Here is a 16730-nt window from a genome sequence, read left to right on the forward strand (position 1 = left end):
CCACCACCACCCCCGCCCTCGATGCTGCAGAGATTTATTATTATTATTATTTTTGTTTAGCTGTCACCCAGTATTCACATTCTGACATATTCGGGAACTTATTCTGCACAGAAATAAAGGAGGAAAGTACATGAAAATTGTGAGGGTTTGTACAAAAACATATCCCCAGCTTCCAGACAGTCAATTTTTATGCACAGTTGCTGGTTTCTACACAAAAATAACTGTAATCTTGCACAACAAACCATATGGCTATTTTTTAGTGCAAGACTGCTAGTTTTAGCATGATAATTTTTTGTGTGAAACTTTTTGTCATACACAATTGCTGGTTTTGAGTAGAAAAAAAAAGAGCTTTCGATCTATCTTTCTGAGAATAATCCGCCCCACCACCAAAAACCAATACTTCATTATGGGTGAATACCAGGTAAAAATTGCAAAATTCTTACAACTCTATTCTCCCCAATTTTTTTCCTTCCAAAGTTTGGAAACCTATTTTTCAACCAAGACACAACCCCAAATAATCTTTCTGTTCCTACTTCTTGTAGATCTGTGTTAACTGTGATGGTACTTGGAACGATATGCATTATTATAACAGCATCATGAGCAAAGTACAGCAGGGAGGCCCATTCCAACAGGTTTCCTGAGAATAAATACTACAGTAACAGAGTACTGCCACATAAAACAAATGTACTGATATCAGATGAAGGCATAAACTATATATTTATGCTGATTATTGCTAGGGACTGATCCCCCAAACGTGGCTGGGCTCTACTGATATTTCTACCTGATGGTTGTACCTCTGGGAAATTATCTGACGGTAAAAGTAACTGCCAGAGATCTGAAGTCTTTCCCATACTAAAAAATTGGTCCCTATAGAGTAAAAAAAGAATTAGTGGTAGCAACCATAAAAGGTTTATGTTTAAAATAGATGTGAATTCTGTCTACTGACTCAAGAACAAATGAAGACAGATGCAGGCTTCTTTCATATTTTTCTTTGGGGAAGAATTACTGCTCTAATTGAAAAGACTCTCCTTCTCTCAACATTGCTATGTGTCTTCTCTTGCAGTGTCCCATATAGTTATTTTGAGGAACAAATTCAATTGGAGTAAGGTGCTTTATATAAGGAATATACAGTGCAGGAAAAGTACATAACTTTTGCATCTCCAAGGCCCTGCTTGCCATCACTGCCATGAGAAAACCAGCAAGCGGGTGAATGTGATACCACTAGCAAGGTAAAAGGAAGCTCAAAACTTTGCAACTGTAACAACTGGATTCTGAGTAAATTATTTTGGGTTTGACATGAGCCCGAAAGAGGAATCAATGGGGTTCTGCAGCATTTTTAGAAGAATTAAACAACTGGCTTCAAGGAAGGATGTTTCTTTTTCTAACTGGATTTGTAAGAGGCAACCAATGGCACATTACCTCTTTGGGTGACCAGATAAAGCCTTGGAAGGTTTTCCTCTGTCCAGTTAAACTGTTATTACTTTGGCTATTTAGATTAGCAGATTTTGTTAAATTATGAGATTGGATCCTGGGTGTGCCTACCATGAACAGAAAGTACCCCGTCCAGTTTTGAAAAACCTACACACAGCTCACCCCATTCAGCCGGTCTCCTGACTGAGTAGTATTTTCAAGGGGCTGCCAAGGAAAGGAAGAAGCACTTCTGTCGTGCCTGTTACACCCGCCAAAACCCGGATCACACCTATCATTTTTTCAAATTTTGATCAAGAAGCTACATTAGGGAGCCTATGGCCCAAAGGCCATAAACAGTAGAGATTCACGAGGAGGCTCCAGACAGTACAGTCATGCAATATCCTTAGAGGAAAAAGTGTGATAGAGAAAGAAGTAGCCTAGTGTCTAGATTCAAATGCACTCCAAGAATTGTTCTGGACAGCTTTGGACTCCTACCACTCGCCTAATGAGTACTTTGACTTGTTCTATTCTCTATCCAAAAGAATCAGGGCAAGTGATAATGCCTGAACTTTTTAACAGGAATCATTGAGTTGGAAGAGATGACAAGCAGAGTGACCAGATGTCCTAACCACAAAATGTAGGGCATTCAAGAAAAACGTAAGACCAAATAAAAGCCAACAACTCTAAATATAAATTCATGCTTCTTAGTCATACTCAAAATGGAAGAAATGTCTAAATTCCTCCTGGACGGAAAGTTGAAATGTAGGACATGTCCTGGAAAGGGGGGGATGTCTGGTCTCCCTGACCACAAGGGCCATCCAATCCAAGATTCACCATGCAGGAATATACCTTGTGATTTTCCCCTCCAGTTTCTCCATTCTTCATGCTATCTCACAGTGAGAGCTGTAATGTCATCAAATTATAAAAAGGTTTTTTTTAAAAAAAATAATCAGACAAATAGTAGTGGTTTAAAGATTTCCCCAAGCAATGTAATTTCCCCCTACGGGGATCAATTTTTATACGTTCACAACAAACACTAGCTTTTCTGGCTGCCGATTTGGATTCTAGCAAAATGTCAGAGAAATAAATACCCATTTAACGTCTGTTAACGCGATCAAGGAATCCTCTTACTTTTCCTCTACTGTTATCTTGAACGGAAATATTGAACACACTGATATATAGGCAGGTACAAAAATGATGGGAAGAAATAAAGATTAAAGCAGGACCAAATTCCAATTTTGTATACATGAACTTTTAAAAGTGACAAAATGATGTATTTATTTATTTGATTGAGATGTATTAATACAACCATGTCCTCAGCAACACGTCAAAATGTCCATTTAAGCATCACATTTACAATGTTTTACAGTTAATACATTTGTTTCCACAGCGTATTATGTTCAGATTTTCATTGTTGCCAAAATAAAATCCAGCTACTGTTATTTTGTAGTTTTTCTACCTAGGAAACATCAGGAATAAAATCTTCTAGAACATGGCTACATAGCCCAAAAAACCCACTTTGTGATCAGTGTTTGGTCTAATATTAGCTTGCATTTAGAAAGTAATCAAAACTAGTTAAATAGTATAGCCACAAGAATGCATTTTTGCTCTCTAGGAGCTGGCGTTGGCCATTGCCTGTGGCCCCTTGGTTTTAGAGACAATGTTAAAGTATAGTGGCTACATAGAGATGAATTTGGACCCAGCAAGTGAAAAAGCATTTAAAACACTCTAGCAGAAAAAATTCCAAACAAATAGCCTCAGCATTTGGAAAAAAATCCCTTGGTATAAATACAGAGAGATGATCTTGGCCACAAGGAAGGGCACTGAAAGATTTATGGAGAAAATAGCACTGTAATAAAAGAGTAATCTGTAACCTCAATTCTTGCTTTCACCTCGATGGTGCAGAAACAATATAACTGAATAGAAGAGCTTGAAAAACTTACTTTTCCAAGGACTGGCATCAATGGGGAAATAATAATTGTACTAGCTCACAGTGTGGCATACATTTCATGGGACATCAGCTGCCATTCTTGCTGTTCCAGTTGCTGAGTTAGAGTCACCTAGGTGTATGAAGGGCAGCTGATGTCACTGGGGATAACAAATTGCATATACTTTGCTATTCACCCTCCTCCTCTGAAAAATCTAAATATATGAACTATTTATTTATATTTGATTTATATAGCACCTTTCTTCCGAAACTGGACTGAAAATGGCTTACAATATAAGTTAAAAACAAGTAGATTTTTTTAAAAAAAGCATTAAATAATCAATCCAACTAAAAAACTACTTTTGAAAGATTACTGTATATATTCATGTATAAGTATAGAAATTTTAGTCAAAAATTGATCTCAAAACCTGGGTTGACTTATCCACAGGTGAATATAAGCAATGTACAGTGCGCCCTTGTTTTATGCAGGGGATCACCCCGCATAAAACAAAAACCGTGTATGCTGGAGCCCCATTGCAAGTAATGGGGCTTGTGCTCGCTGTGGTGTGCAGTGCCTGTGGCAAAAGGCTATACAGTAAACATTCATTTTATGCATACCTTCTTGGAAGTAAAAAGGACTGGATTAGTCAGGAATGATCATGGGTTAGCAAATTGTGAGGGCAACTCAAACTCATCCTTTTGCATGCAGTAGCAGCAAGGATCATCAGGGTCAACTGATGGTAATCCACCGAACAACACAAAAGCACATATCCAGAAACATTCACCTAACTTTGTATTTCCCTCTTGCCCTTTGATCCTTCTTTCTCCAAGTCACTTCCTTACCTGAAGTCTCCCTCTCTGACCATAATTAATTTCTGGCCTACTATTTGTGCCAGGCCCCAACTGCACTAGTTTTTCTGTAATAAGTTGACAGTCCTGGGGAAAACTAGAGATAGGGATAAATTAGTTAAAATCAATTAATCTAATACAAAGTGGCAATTTTATTTTTTAACTTAATTGATTGCCTGAAGTTGGAATTTCAGCATCATCTTAATTCCAGAATTAACTGACATTAAGTAATTAATGAAACAGGATACAATGCTAGTTCTTTACACGAAGCCTATATCTTTTGGATTTTTGTAAAAATCTATTTCTTGGTTTTTGTTAGTTACTCAAGGTTAGGGAATTACATTGTTTAGGGCACAAGTTTCAAACCACTTAGTTTAGTTAATGATTACAGTATGGAATATTAGTTAATTTTAAGGTTAAAATATTTTGAACTCACAAGTAATAAGGACAGTTTTGAAGGCCATGGTCTTCATGCAAATAGTCCACTTGTGTTTTACATCAGACACAACACCAAAGCCTCTCAATTGTCCAAGGAAACTGAATACTGAAACTCTTAACCCTGTGGTTTTTGCTGGGACCATGTAGGAAGCAGTAAAATAAAGGATACGAGGGAACCAGGAAAGAGACAATACTTTAAGACAGTGATCCTCCAATTCTCCTTTCCCCCACCCCTCACACAACCTCCTTTACATCTACATGCACATGTCAGGCTGCCCCTGCTCAAATTAGTGTATGAATACAAATATTTCAATTTTTGGTGGGCATATTGTCATTTGTCAATTTATATATATTCATATTTTAACATTTTATAAGGAAATATCATTAAAATTACAGTGGGACCTTGGTATCCATGGGGGATCTGCTCTGGACCCCCCCTCCCTGTGGATATCAAAATCTGTGGGCGTTCAAGTCCTGTGTATGTGGCTGTGCCGCCATTAGGAACATCCCCTGTTGACCCCAATGACAGTGCATGCACACGGTCGCGCCTCTATTAGGAACAATGGGGGATGTCTTTAATGGCGACATGGTCGTGTGCACATGCTGCCATTGGGGACAAACGGGGACTTGCCATCTGCGGATGCTGAAATCCACAGGTGGCAAGACCACAGATAAGGAGGCCTCACTGTATAACATTTTTTTTCAATAAATTCAATACCCAACTCAACACAGTGTTTATACTTGATGTGGTACATGTGCTTATTTCTGAGCACAAGTCTACTGAAATGGGGAGTGATATTAGAAAGAGAAACTCCGTGTTCTTTGATGACATCAAATCTTGCACAATATTTCCCGGTTATAGCCTCCAGAGCTGAGAATCCATTTTTACAAAGGTACGTAGTTGCAAACGGTACAAGCACTTTCATAGAGACTCTCTTTACTGTCTGGCCAGTAGCTCCACCAGAACCAGAAAAGGCTGTGGAATGGCAAGAGCAGCCCACCACTCTTTCCTGCCAATTTTCTGTTAGCCCCATAAAACTGCCTTTCAGCAAGGATTTATCCATTGATTTCTGGTCTGTACCTAGAAGTCTTGCAACTACATTAAAAGTCAAGACTAGGCACCTGTGGCATTCTAGAAAGGGTCAGAATGGGGACAAGTTATTATCTCTTGTTCCATCACATCTCTTCTGATTTTCTACCTAATGTCTTCCCTTCTCTCCCTTGCACTTTGCATCCCTTTCTTACTAACTCCTCCTCTCTGCTACTATGGAAGGGGGAAGGAGGACCACAAACAGCAGAGGTGTATCTTTGCAGTTTACATCAAAGATTTTAGACTACTGTTCCTTTTAAAAAGAAGGTATGCTCATACCAGGCCTTACAACATCCAGAGCTAATAGTGACCAAAGACACTGAAGAGGTCTTAAGGATGATTGGTCAAGTTGCCTGCAGTGTCAATGAGATCTGAATGATAATTAGCAAGTTTACTATGATGTTATACAGTTCCTTTATTTCCCTCCTCTTGCCTTGTTTTAATAGAGATCGAGATTACTACAAGTGGCATTGACAACACAATTAGACCCAGAAAAAGGTGCTTTGGCAATACTTATTGCACAAACGACACCTCCAACCCTAGTTGCTATGTCCTCAAAGTATGGTGAGGGCATCCCTTTTCATTGATGGGGGAAACATCACACTAGTCTCCAGGTGCTAAATGTCACTGGCAGGGCAGTTGCAAAATTGGTTTTCACATGGTGTCAGTGTCTCCTCCTCTCCCCGTGCCCCTCCCTCTACTATTCCCAAGCAGGATGATTCCCTTTATATATTTATTTTCTATTTATTTTCTTTTAAAACTTAAATCACATTAGCAAAACTCTGGCATTATACAAAAACAAAAAGTGAAAATAAACATAAAATAACCTGAAAGGCATGCTGGGTAGGTCATAGGACAAGGAGGCAGGATTAAGAGGGAGTCAGGAATAGAGTATGATGGTAGAAGCAGCCCCAGTCATGTGAAGAAGTGTAATAATGGCTGCTCTGAAACCAGTATATTTCCATTTCTATTATCTGATGCAATTGCAGCGAGAACAGGGCTCCTATGGTAATGTCCTAAAAAAAATGTTAGAGAGGCTGCAAGTGGCTATCCCAACCAGCAGTAAGCAGGAAACTCTGTTGTGAAAGCTCCTGCTCCTTTATTCTAGTGTAGAATAGCTAAATGAAGAAGATTTATTTTCAAAGCAGTGTCCTAGAAAATAAATCTCGGACTCTGTTGCAATTGCCACCACTGATGTTACTGCAGCAACAGCAACATCTTGAGGGGAAAGGGAGGGACTGCTTTCCTGCAAGTGCAAATGATTTACTGCCAGCAAACTCCTGACCAAGAAGCAGAAACCATTGTAGACTTCATCAGGCAAAAGGTAGGTATTATCTGTGTGTTGTGTATGTGTTTTAAAAAGACTTGTTGGCTTCCTCTGTGCTGTTGCCACAATTCTATTGAAAAAGATAAAGTCTTATATGATTTTCTGTTATGAATGTGGATCAGTTTAGAGCACAATTGGGCTCATTCAGAATGCTTTGGCAAAGCTAACAGAACCTTGGGGGTTGTTCCCACTTAAGATTTGAAACGATTTAAAATACAACGTTTTTAATAAAATCGATTCAAAATAACACTGTTCTTATCCCGCTATCCGAATCGCTTTGTTCATCGTTCCCATCTGGTTATTTAAATTGAAGTTTTTACCTGCAAGCGTTCCTACTTGGCATGAAATCGGTGTTTAAATAAAGCGATTCTTCTCCTCTATACCTTATTTGGAGCTGTCAATCAATAGTACATCAGAATGACGTAACATTAATCCGGAATATTTGGAAGCGATTTATCTTTTGGCATCGTTTCCATTTCATTGACTGTTTGTGAATTTAGCGAATTTAGGAAAGCGAATTTAGGAAACTCAAGCTCTTTCCAGAGGAACTATGGGATAGGTTTTGCATGACAGCATCCCCTCTTCATGTCTCCCAAAAGACAGCCAGGGAGAATCCTTTCAGAGAGCACAGAGATCAATGGGGGAGGCTGCTGGAAAAGCGAATTTAAGAAACCCAAGCTCTTTCCAGAGGAACTATGGGATAGGTTTTCCATGACAGCATCCCCTCTTCATGTCTCCCAAAAGACAGCCAGGGAGAATCCCTTCAGAGAGCACAGAGATCAATGGGGGAGGCTTCTGGCAAAGCGAATTTAAGAAACCCAAGCTCTTTCCAGAGGAACTATGGGATAGGTTTTGCATGACAGCATCCCCTCTTCATGTCTCCCAAAAGACAGCCAGGGAGAATCCCTTCAGAGAGCACAGAGATCAATGGGGGAGGCTGCTGGAAAAGCGAATTTAAGAAACCCAAGCTTTTTCCAGAGGAACTATGGGATAGGTTTTCCATGACAGCATCCCCTCTTCATGTCTCCCAAAAGACAGCCAGGGAGAATCCCTTCAGAGAGCACAGAGATCAATGAAGGAGGCTGCTGGAAAAGCAGGGAGGGAGCACTCTTCCCAAAGATTCTCTTTCCAGGGTTGGAGGAGAAGGCAGATTCCATTTGAGAAAGGGAGGGAGAAAGGCTCTATCCCCCCCCCCCCATTGATCAGAGCCCTTCCTTGCCTGGGCGAGATCAGATGCCTCCTTGCGAGGAGCCTTCCCTTCCCTGCCTGGGCGAGATCAGATGCCTCCTTGCGAGGAGCCTTCCCTTCCCTGCCTGGGCGAGATCAGATGCCTCCTCGCGAGGAGCCTTCCCTTCCCTGCCTGGGCGAGATCAGATGCTTCCTCGCGAGGAGCCTTCCCTTCCCTGTCTGGGCGAGATCAGAGCCCAAGCGGGCAGGGAATGCCTCTTCGAGAGGAGCCTTCCCTTCCTGCCTCTCCTCCGTTAGAAATGGGCTCTCCCCACACAGAGGGGAGGTTGCAAAAATAAAAATAATCCTTATCTCTTATTGAAAGACCACAGTGGACAAAGGGGTGAGGGAAGCAAAAATGGCGACAGCCATGACAGATGGGGACAGAAAGGGCAACTCCCCCAAGGCCAGCCCCAACGCAGTCCGCTCCTCCCATCCATCTAACACGATTCAAAGGCTGTCGTTCCTATTTAAATACTCCGGTTCCTAACTCGATTCAATGGAAAAACGTAGGTCGGACCCTAGTGTTTTTTTAACACGCGTTAAATGAGGAAAGCTCGAATTAAATTTCTATCCCGCTCTATGATTCGATTTGTAGTGGGGACGGTTGCGGGTTGCTCTAGAACCGTTCTAGGTTTAAATCGGATCCTAATAGGAACGCCACTCCTTGGATTCAATTCAGAACGCGGGGTTTCACCTAATGGGAACAACCCCAAAGTGAAATCGCAGTTAAAACTTCATGCTGGCTTTATACTTCAGAAAGGTAGACTGGCACCATAATTAGCATTTCCTGCCTGTGAAAAACAGCTATTTTAGAATAGCCAAATGACTAACAGATACATTTTCTAATCCTAAGGCACATTTTATGAGTTCTCCAACTGCCTTGCTTAATGGATGGGACAGTAACTTTAACCTTCCTCTTTCCTTTCATCACTGTCATGGATCATGGTTTTATTTTTTAAAAAGAACTTCAGACTGGTTCTAAAACATCAGGACTCTCTGATCTAGCTTTCTGAAACCTAGAAACTTTCTGGTAGCAGGGCATTTGTCATTTTCACACCAATTGTCTTTTTAAAAAGTGGTAAGAGAAGGAAAAGAAAACTAATCACCCCCTGCCTTCAAAAAATTGAAGGATTCCCCCTCTGCAGGAATTACTGCACATATCCTTTTGAACTATTACAGATTTACTACCTAGAGCCTTCTCTATGCTGTCATTTTCAAAGCCATTTTCCTGGTCCACAAGAAATAAAGGGAGGTAGAGCATGTACCCATTTGGGTACTCTCCACATGGAAAGTCTGTCTATTAATCTAAAATTTAGTAGCTTTGATGCCATTAAAAGAGACAATGTTGCCTCCAACTTTCTTCCAGATTTGTCAAGAAATAAAATAAGTGATTGACAGTTCCATATTTAAAAGAACAGCAAAACAAGTTAAAGGCTGATAACACAAACATTGCTGCACCTATTTGTCTGCAATTGGGCAGACATAAACCCTCTTCATAGGCTACTAAAGGTGTGTCCACACTGCAGAAATAATGTAGTTTGACACCATTTTAGCTGTACCACTTTTGTCCTACAGAATCCTGGGATTTTAGTTTGGTGATGCAGCATCTGAGCTCTGACAGAACAGGCTGAATGCCTCACCAGACTACAGATCCAAGGGTTCCACAGGATGGAGCCATTAAAGTGAAAGTGATTTCAAACTGCTTTATTTCTGCAACGTGGAAGACCTGCCAGTGTCTCAGTGGCACCCAATGCTGACAAACAGGGCAAAGGTTCTGTCTGTTTTGTATTTCCTATTACAGGCAATAGGAGATATCAGCCTTCAGATCTCTGAATCCTGACTCCAGATTAGGACCTCATTCCAGATTAGACAAAATATAATTGTTTTGAATTGATCTAAGCAATTTGTTTTGTTTTTTTTTAAAGGAAGGATTTATCTGGCTCTTTGGTGCTGAGATTAAAATAAAGATTTTCCCTCCCATTCAAGGCCGAAAAAATTAGGGTTTACCTGGCTTTGTTGTCAAAATATTTATTAAGGCTTACCAGGTTCTTTTCTTCTATGCAAAAAACAAACAAACAAAGAAACAAAAAAACCTCAATAACCAAAGAAGCAAACATTATATCTTACGTGGCTCTATCATACTCTGTAAAAAATAGAAAAAGTTTATTCAATGTTAATTAAGGTTTATATGAAGGAAATCAAGTAATTTCTGATTTATGGTGACCATAAGGTGACCCTATCACAGGGTTTTCTTGGCAAGATTTGTTCAGAGGGGTTTGCATTTGCCTGCATTTGCTGAGAGAGTGGGACTTGCCCAAGCTCACCCAGTAGGTTTTCATGGCAGAGCAGAGATTCAAATCCTGGTCTGCAGAGTCGTAGTCCAAGCTGAAACCACTATACCATTTGGGCTCTCTTATTAAGGTTAACTTGGTGCTTTTCATCTCTGGGGAGAAAATGTATTGAGACTTCCTTGGCTGTTATGCTTTGTATTTTTCTTGAAATGAATTGAAAATTAAGCTTTAATAATTAATAAATTAATTAAAGACTTAATAAAATTTCCAAGATTAAAAAAAATCAGCAAAATTGGTAGAAAGTTGGACCCACAGTTGCCTGTTATGATTTCTTCAAAGCTGTCAGATTTCAGATGAATAGAAGTGAGGGCTCTATTGTGCTCTGTAAAATGTTATTTAAAGCTTACCTGCTTCTTTCTTGTTAATTTTCTGGAATCATGAAACAGAGCTAACACAGGGAAAAAAATCTGTGCCAATTTTTAAAAGAGACTTTATATTTGATGAAGTTAAGACATAACTGTGTGGGAGACTTTTACAGAAATCTCAGACTTTTGAATATGAGAAATGTCATGTCATGAAAAATGAGAAGTAGTACTGTACCATCTCTGTGGGTGCAATTATCTTTCCACTGTTTGAATATTGGTTTGGATCAGCAGGTGGAGAAACCCTAAGAAAGGGACTATACTTTCAGAAGGAAAAGGAGAGCAGCAGATGCCAGGGCTAAGGGAAAGGCCCTTTTCACTTTGACTTTGAGTTGTGTATTTAAGAGGGAACAAAAGAGTAAATTCTTTGTAGTGTAATTTCTATGTTGCATTTGTTTCTATTTTGTGTATATATCAATAGCTGTTGTTGTTGTTGTTGTTATTGTTGTTATTGTGTGTCTTCAAGTCATTTACAACTTATGAGCAACCCTAAAGTGAACCTATCATGTAGTTTTCTTGGCAAGATTTGTTAAGAGGAGGCTTGCCATCACCTTCCCCTGAGACTGAGAGCATGTGACCCAGCGGGTTTCATACCTGACCTGGGAGTTGAATCCTAGTCTCCACAAGTGTAGTTCAAGACCTAAACCACTACCCCATGCTAGGTCTCCCATCAATATCTATATTAATCTTTAATATTTGAATCCAAATGTTGGAATATAACTGAACAGTGGAGGCAGAAGAGTCCTGCAATCAAGTCCTACACTCGCATCTAATTGGAACTTTGCAGACAGTTTATACATGTTAAATTCAATATATAATTAGTTGTATTGCTGCTAATTTGTTAGTAGGACTTAATTGTAATTGTATTTGGAATATTCAATTTTAGTTGGCCCCAGAGAACCCAGGAAGAGGTACACTTGCGTCTAAGGAGAGGAGACTGAGACCTTACTAACACGGCTGCTGGAAATAGGCAGAGGAGTTCCTCATATCCTGCTATCGTGATCTTGAACTTACTTGACTTCAGTGGCATCACTGATGTTGGTGTCACCCAATGTACCGGTGTGCGGGGAAGCAAAATGCCTTTCTGTTTCTTTGTCCACCCACACTACTCCTGAGGCAGCTGGCCACTAAAGTCCTGGTGGTGTAGTGGTTAAATGCCTGTACTGCAAGCCACAAAGTTGTGAGTTTAATCTCAGGGGCTCCAAGGTGCACTCAGCCTTGCATCCTTCCGTAGGTCGCTAAAGTGAGTATCCAGCTTGTTGGGGGTAATTGGCGGACATAACGAGTACACCAATGGTCGCTTATGTCACAATGGCGCTGCCGCGGCGTATTAAGCTTAGGGACCATGTGGTTGCTGCGTGGTCCCTAACCCTAAAATTGCTGCCAGCCCACCACTTGTTGGCGGTATGTACTATGCCAATGATAAATAAATACAGTCTGAGTCTCTCTTATCTGGAATTCCAAAATCTGAAATACTCTAAAATTCAAAAATTTTTTCACAGGTGGCTGTGATAGTGACACCTTTGTTTTCTGATGGTTCAGTGTAAACAAACTTTGTTCCATGCATAAAATTATTCAAAATATTATACATTATATTATATTATGTATAAAATTACTTTCAGACTATATGTATAAGGTGATATGAAACACAAAGGAAGTTCATGTTTAGACTTGGGTCCAATCTCCAGGACATCTCATTATGTGTATGAAAGTATTCCAAAATGCGAAAAAGTCCAAAATCCCAAACACTCCTGGTCCCTAGCATTTTGGATATTTTTGTTCAATTTTTCACCCTGCAGTATCAATATTTTCTAATATGGTTTTATGTTCTCAGTCTTCATTACAAAATATTGTAGTGTGTAAAGAGAGACTTGGGTTGTAAGCTTCTTTTTAAACCTGCTCCATGCATGAGATATATTCCAAGTACAGGGCTTGTTTTTATTATATCATAATCAGATCTAGTACAGTTCTATATGATCACTGGTTTGGGTAAAAATGTTATTTTGCTCCAATAATGTTTTAATGTACTTAACCAGTACATTAGAAATGAGATGAATTTACACAGTTGTGTGTTGTAATATCCTGATTTAGAAGAGCTAGTTAATATCCATAGACTGATTTTAGCAAGGTTCTTACTGTGGATCTTCCTCCTTCGAATTCAATATTTTACGAGGCATCTAAATGTCCACATCATCTATGTGTAAATTTGCTGGTTTTTCCTCACTGCTTTTTTCATGCAATAAGGAAGAAATTATGGAATAACTGCTCAGTGCCTTTGGACAGTTGCACCAGGAGCTTGTTTTCTGGAACCACTGTTCATTATTTTCAAGACTGTTTTCCTACCCGTACAGTCAACAACACATTTTGCCAAGTGGATATAATGAGTGGAAAAAACAGCAGTCACTTTTTGTCTTTTTGTTGGACCTATATGTACAAGTAATGTATTGCGACGTTGTCATGTCAAGAATTTTTAACAATGTTCCTAAGTCCAAAAAATAATAAAAAAAATATTGTGGAGGGAGCCATGTGGATGATTAAACCAAATCCAAACTCCATAATATCCACTGGAGTTTGGATTTATTAGGCCACTCAGAAGGCGGAAGGACAAGTTATTACAGTGGGCCCTTGGGTTTGGTTCCTGAAAACTCCCCCCCCCCCCCCATTGAATACCAAAATCCATGGATGTTCAAGTCCCATTAAATACATTTGCATAGTAAAATGATATCCCATATATAAAATGGCAAAATCAAATTTTGTTTTTCAGAATTTATATATGTGGATTATTGAAGCCATGGATAAAGAATCCGTGGATATAGAGGACTGACTGTACATTACCTTTCATAGCTCAGTGGCTTCCTTAACAGTCAAAGATGGCACAGTTGATGCAGGAGGCAAGATGACTTAGGTTACAGGTCTGCATGTTGTTTGTTTTGATATTATAGAAGATTTTCACACAGCATATCGTTCCTTTATCATCCCAAAGTGTAGTGGAATCGTCTTAACAGATAGACGATTCCAAAAGATTTTCACATGAGGCTGTTAGTGTTCTTAAAACGTTGATATATCAGAATTCAGCAATAAATATTACAAAACGATTTCAAAACAGTTACATTCACACACTGGACACAGCAATGATTTAAGAACGATTTAGCAACGATTTAAGAACACTAACAGCCTCATGTGAAAATCTTTTGGAATCGTCTATCTGTTAAGATGATTCCACTACACTTTGGGACGATAAAGGAACGATATAATGATGCTGTGTAAAAATCTTTGTAGAGAAGGTGTGAGGCATATCAAAAGACAACAACCATGCCATTTTTCCTCTTGCATGAACTGTAACATCTTTGCCTGATGAAGAAGGCAAAATGTAGGGGCCAGAATGTGTCACTTCTACAGAGGGGTAGATTTCTCTTTTTGGTAGGGATGCAGTAGCTGCAAAAACAGGAGCACAGTAGAAAGTTATTTACAGGATGTTCCCTCTATATATTTTTTTAAAAATAGTTTTTATTATTTGGCATCTTATCAATATCATATTATAACAATATATAGTCATTTTCAAATACATTTCCATTTAGCCCCCCTGCCCCCTCAGTTGAACTTCTGCTATTCATATTGGATTAAACCTTTTATCAGCACTCTTAACAGTTCTTCTCTCCTGACATTCTGTTTGTCTGTCATTACCAACTCTTTTTTTAAAAAGAGTTTTAAATTGTTATTATCTTACTTCCAAACTGTGTGTTTTTCTATTTTACCCCCCCCCCCAATTTACACCTAGCTGTTTTTTTAAAATACCAACAATCTTTATTTATGTCCACATCCATGTTTCTGTACAGTATTTCATTAATGGTTTTCATATGTCCTCCTCCTCTTTGATTGTCTTCTCTTTTCAATAGACAGTCAATCTGTCCATTTCTATTACATCTAATGTTCTCAACAGCCATTCATCTATTGAGGGAATCTCTGGGTTTCTCCATTGACCAGCGAATACCGTTCTATCCACAGTTATCATGTATAAAACTATTTTCAGATGGTTTTTGCTTTCTTTGGTTCCCTTTATAAATTTTAATGAGTTTGATACAGTGGGATCTTGGTATCTACTGGGATTTGGATACCACAATCCATGGATGTTCAAATCCCATTAAATATAATGACATAGTAATATGTAGTCCCTTATATAAAATGGCAAAACCAAAGTTTGCTTTTTGGATTTTTTAAAATTTCAAGTTGTGAATGTTGAATCTGTGGATAAAGAATCTGTGGATATGGAGGGCCATGTGTACCAGTTTAACTAAAATACTCTCCCATCTCTGAGGAATCCTGGGAATTGTAATTTACAGTTGTTCAGAAATTTCTGCATCCTGTCCCAACTTCTTAACTGCATTATAGTTTACAGATTATGTAGACAATGGATTACTGTTAACTTGCCTTGCAACTATTTGTGTGCATATGCCCTCAAGTCACCTGGTATTCGATGGTGGATTCCCATCCAAGTACCAACCAGGGCTGGCCCTGCTTAGCTTCCAAGATCAGACAGGATCTTTAGGGTATTTAGGCAGCTATTTAGCACGTTCAACATTTCAGGATATTTTTCATCCATGAAAGCTTTCTGATCACTGAAGAAACTTGACATCTGGAAGAAAACGTATATCCAAGGCATAGTATGTGTAGTGCACCCATTCAAAACCAGAACATGTTTTTAATTGGATAGAGACATATATGATGTGCAAAGTTAGGGATGCTTTGGAAAACATATAAAAGAAAAAGAAGCTGTAAACACTTCACAATGGTTTTGAAATCAACTGGGCCATGGTACTGTCCTTGGCAATCTTCCTTCATAATGCTTGAAAGAATTCAATCTTCAGGCTGACTGCATGGATCTAAAAACAAAATCAGGCAATCTGACTTGAGATCAGACTTTCATTGGGTAACTTAGAAATTTGGTTTAAAGTTAATTTTTAAAAATGTCATGCTTTCCTTTGAAAGTGTTAGGCACAGGCACTTGGCAATTTATCAAACACTGTCATGCTTGAAGGCCTGTTTTTCTTTTTAAGGGTTGCAAGTGACTGCCCATGGAAATGTCAAGACAGTGTTCTACGCACACACCATAAATGATAACAGACAACTGAAAACTGCACACAAATATTACTGGTATTATACTTTAAAGCGCATTTGAATCATTCATCACTTGGAACATAGTATCTTTTTTAAAAAATGCAAGAATTCTTTATGGGGTTATTGCATTTCCTGAGAGTACATTTGCACTTTAAAGCAAAGGAAAGCAAAGAGGCTTTGTTGTATATCAATTCCTAGAACCTGGGACAAAGAAGTCCATGCTTATAGAATTGAGAATGTTAGTGCCTGGGGTTTCAATGGCTCCCAGTGGAAAGAGGGAAATGTCCTTGCACTGGAAACATGGACATTTCTTTCTTTCTTAGCACATAGTTCTATATAGCAATGCCATCTATGTAGACTTACCTGTTTTGAAGGACTCCAACCTTTAATGTTGAAACAACAATATTGTTAACATGTAACAACCCTGGGAATATGTTCTGAGAGAGCTTTGTATCTTCCTACTGGGTTTTCAAAGGTGTATGCAGACTTTTTATGTTTCATTTGCCCATTGAGAACAGAGAATGGAGAACTGAATTGTGGTATGTCTTTGCTCTGGATGGTTCTGCTTATTTGCTGTTGTTGTGAGTGTTGTGCTTTGGTTGAATTGGTTTTTTATGAGGGAATACTGGCT

The sequence above is a fragment of the Sceloporus occidentalis genome, unplaced genomic scaffold (assembly GCF_023333645.1).
Source record: "Sceloporus occidentalis isolate IW3139 unplaced genomic scaffold, rSceOcc1.0.p SCAF_2, whole genome shotgun sequence".
Lineage (NCBI taxonomy): Eukaryota > Metazoa > Chordata > Lepidosauria > Squamata > Phrynosomatidae > Sceloporus > Sceloporus occidentalis.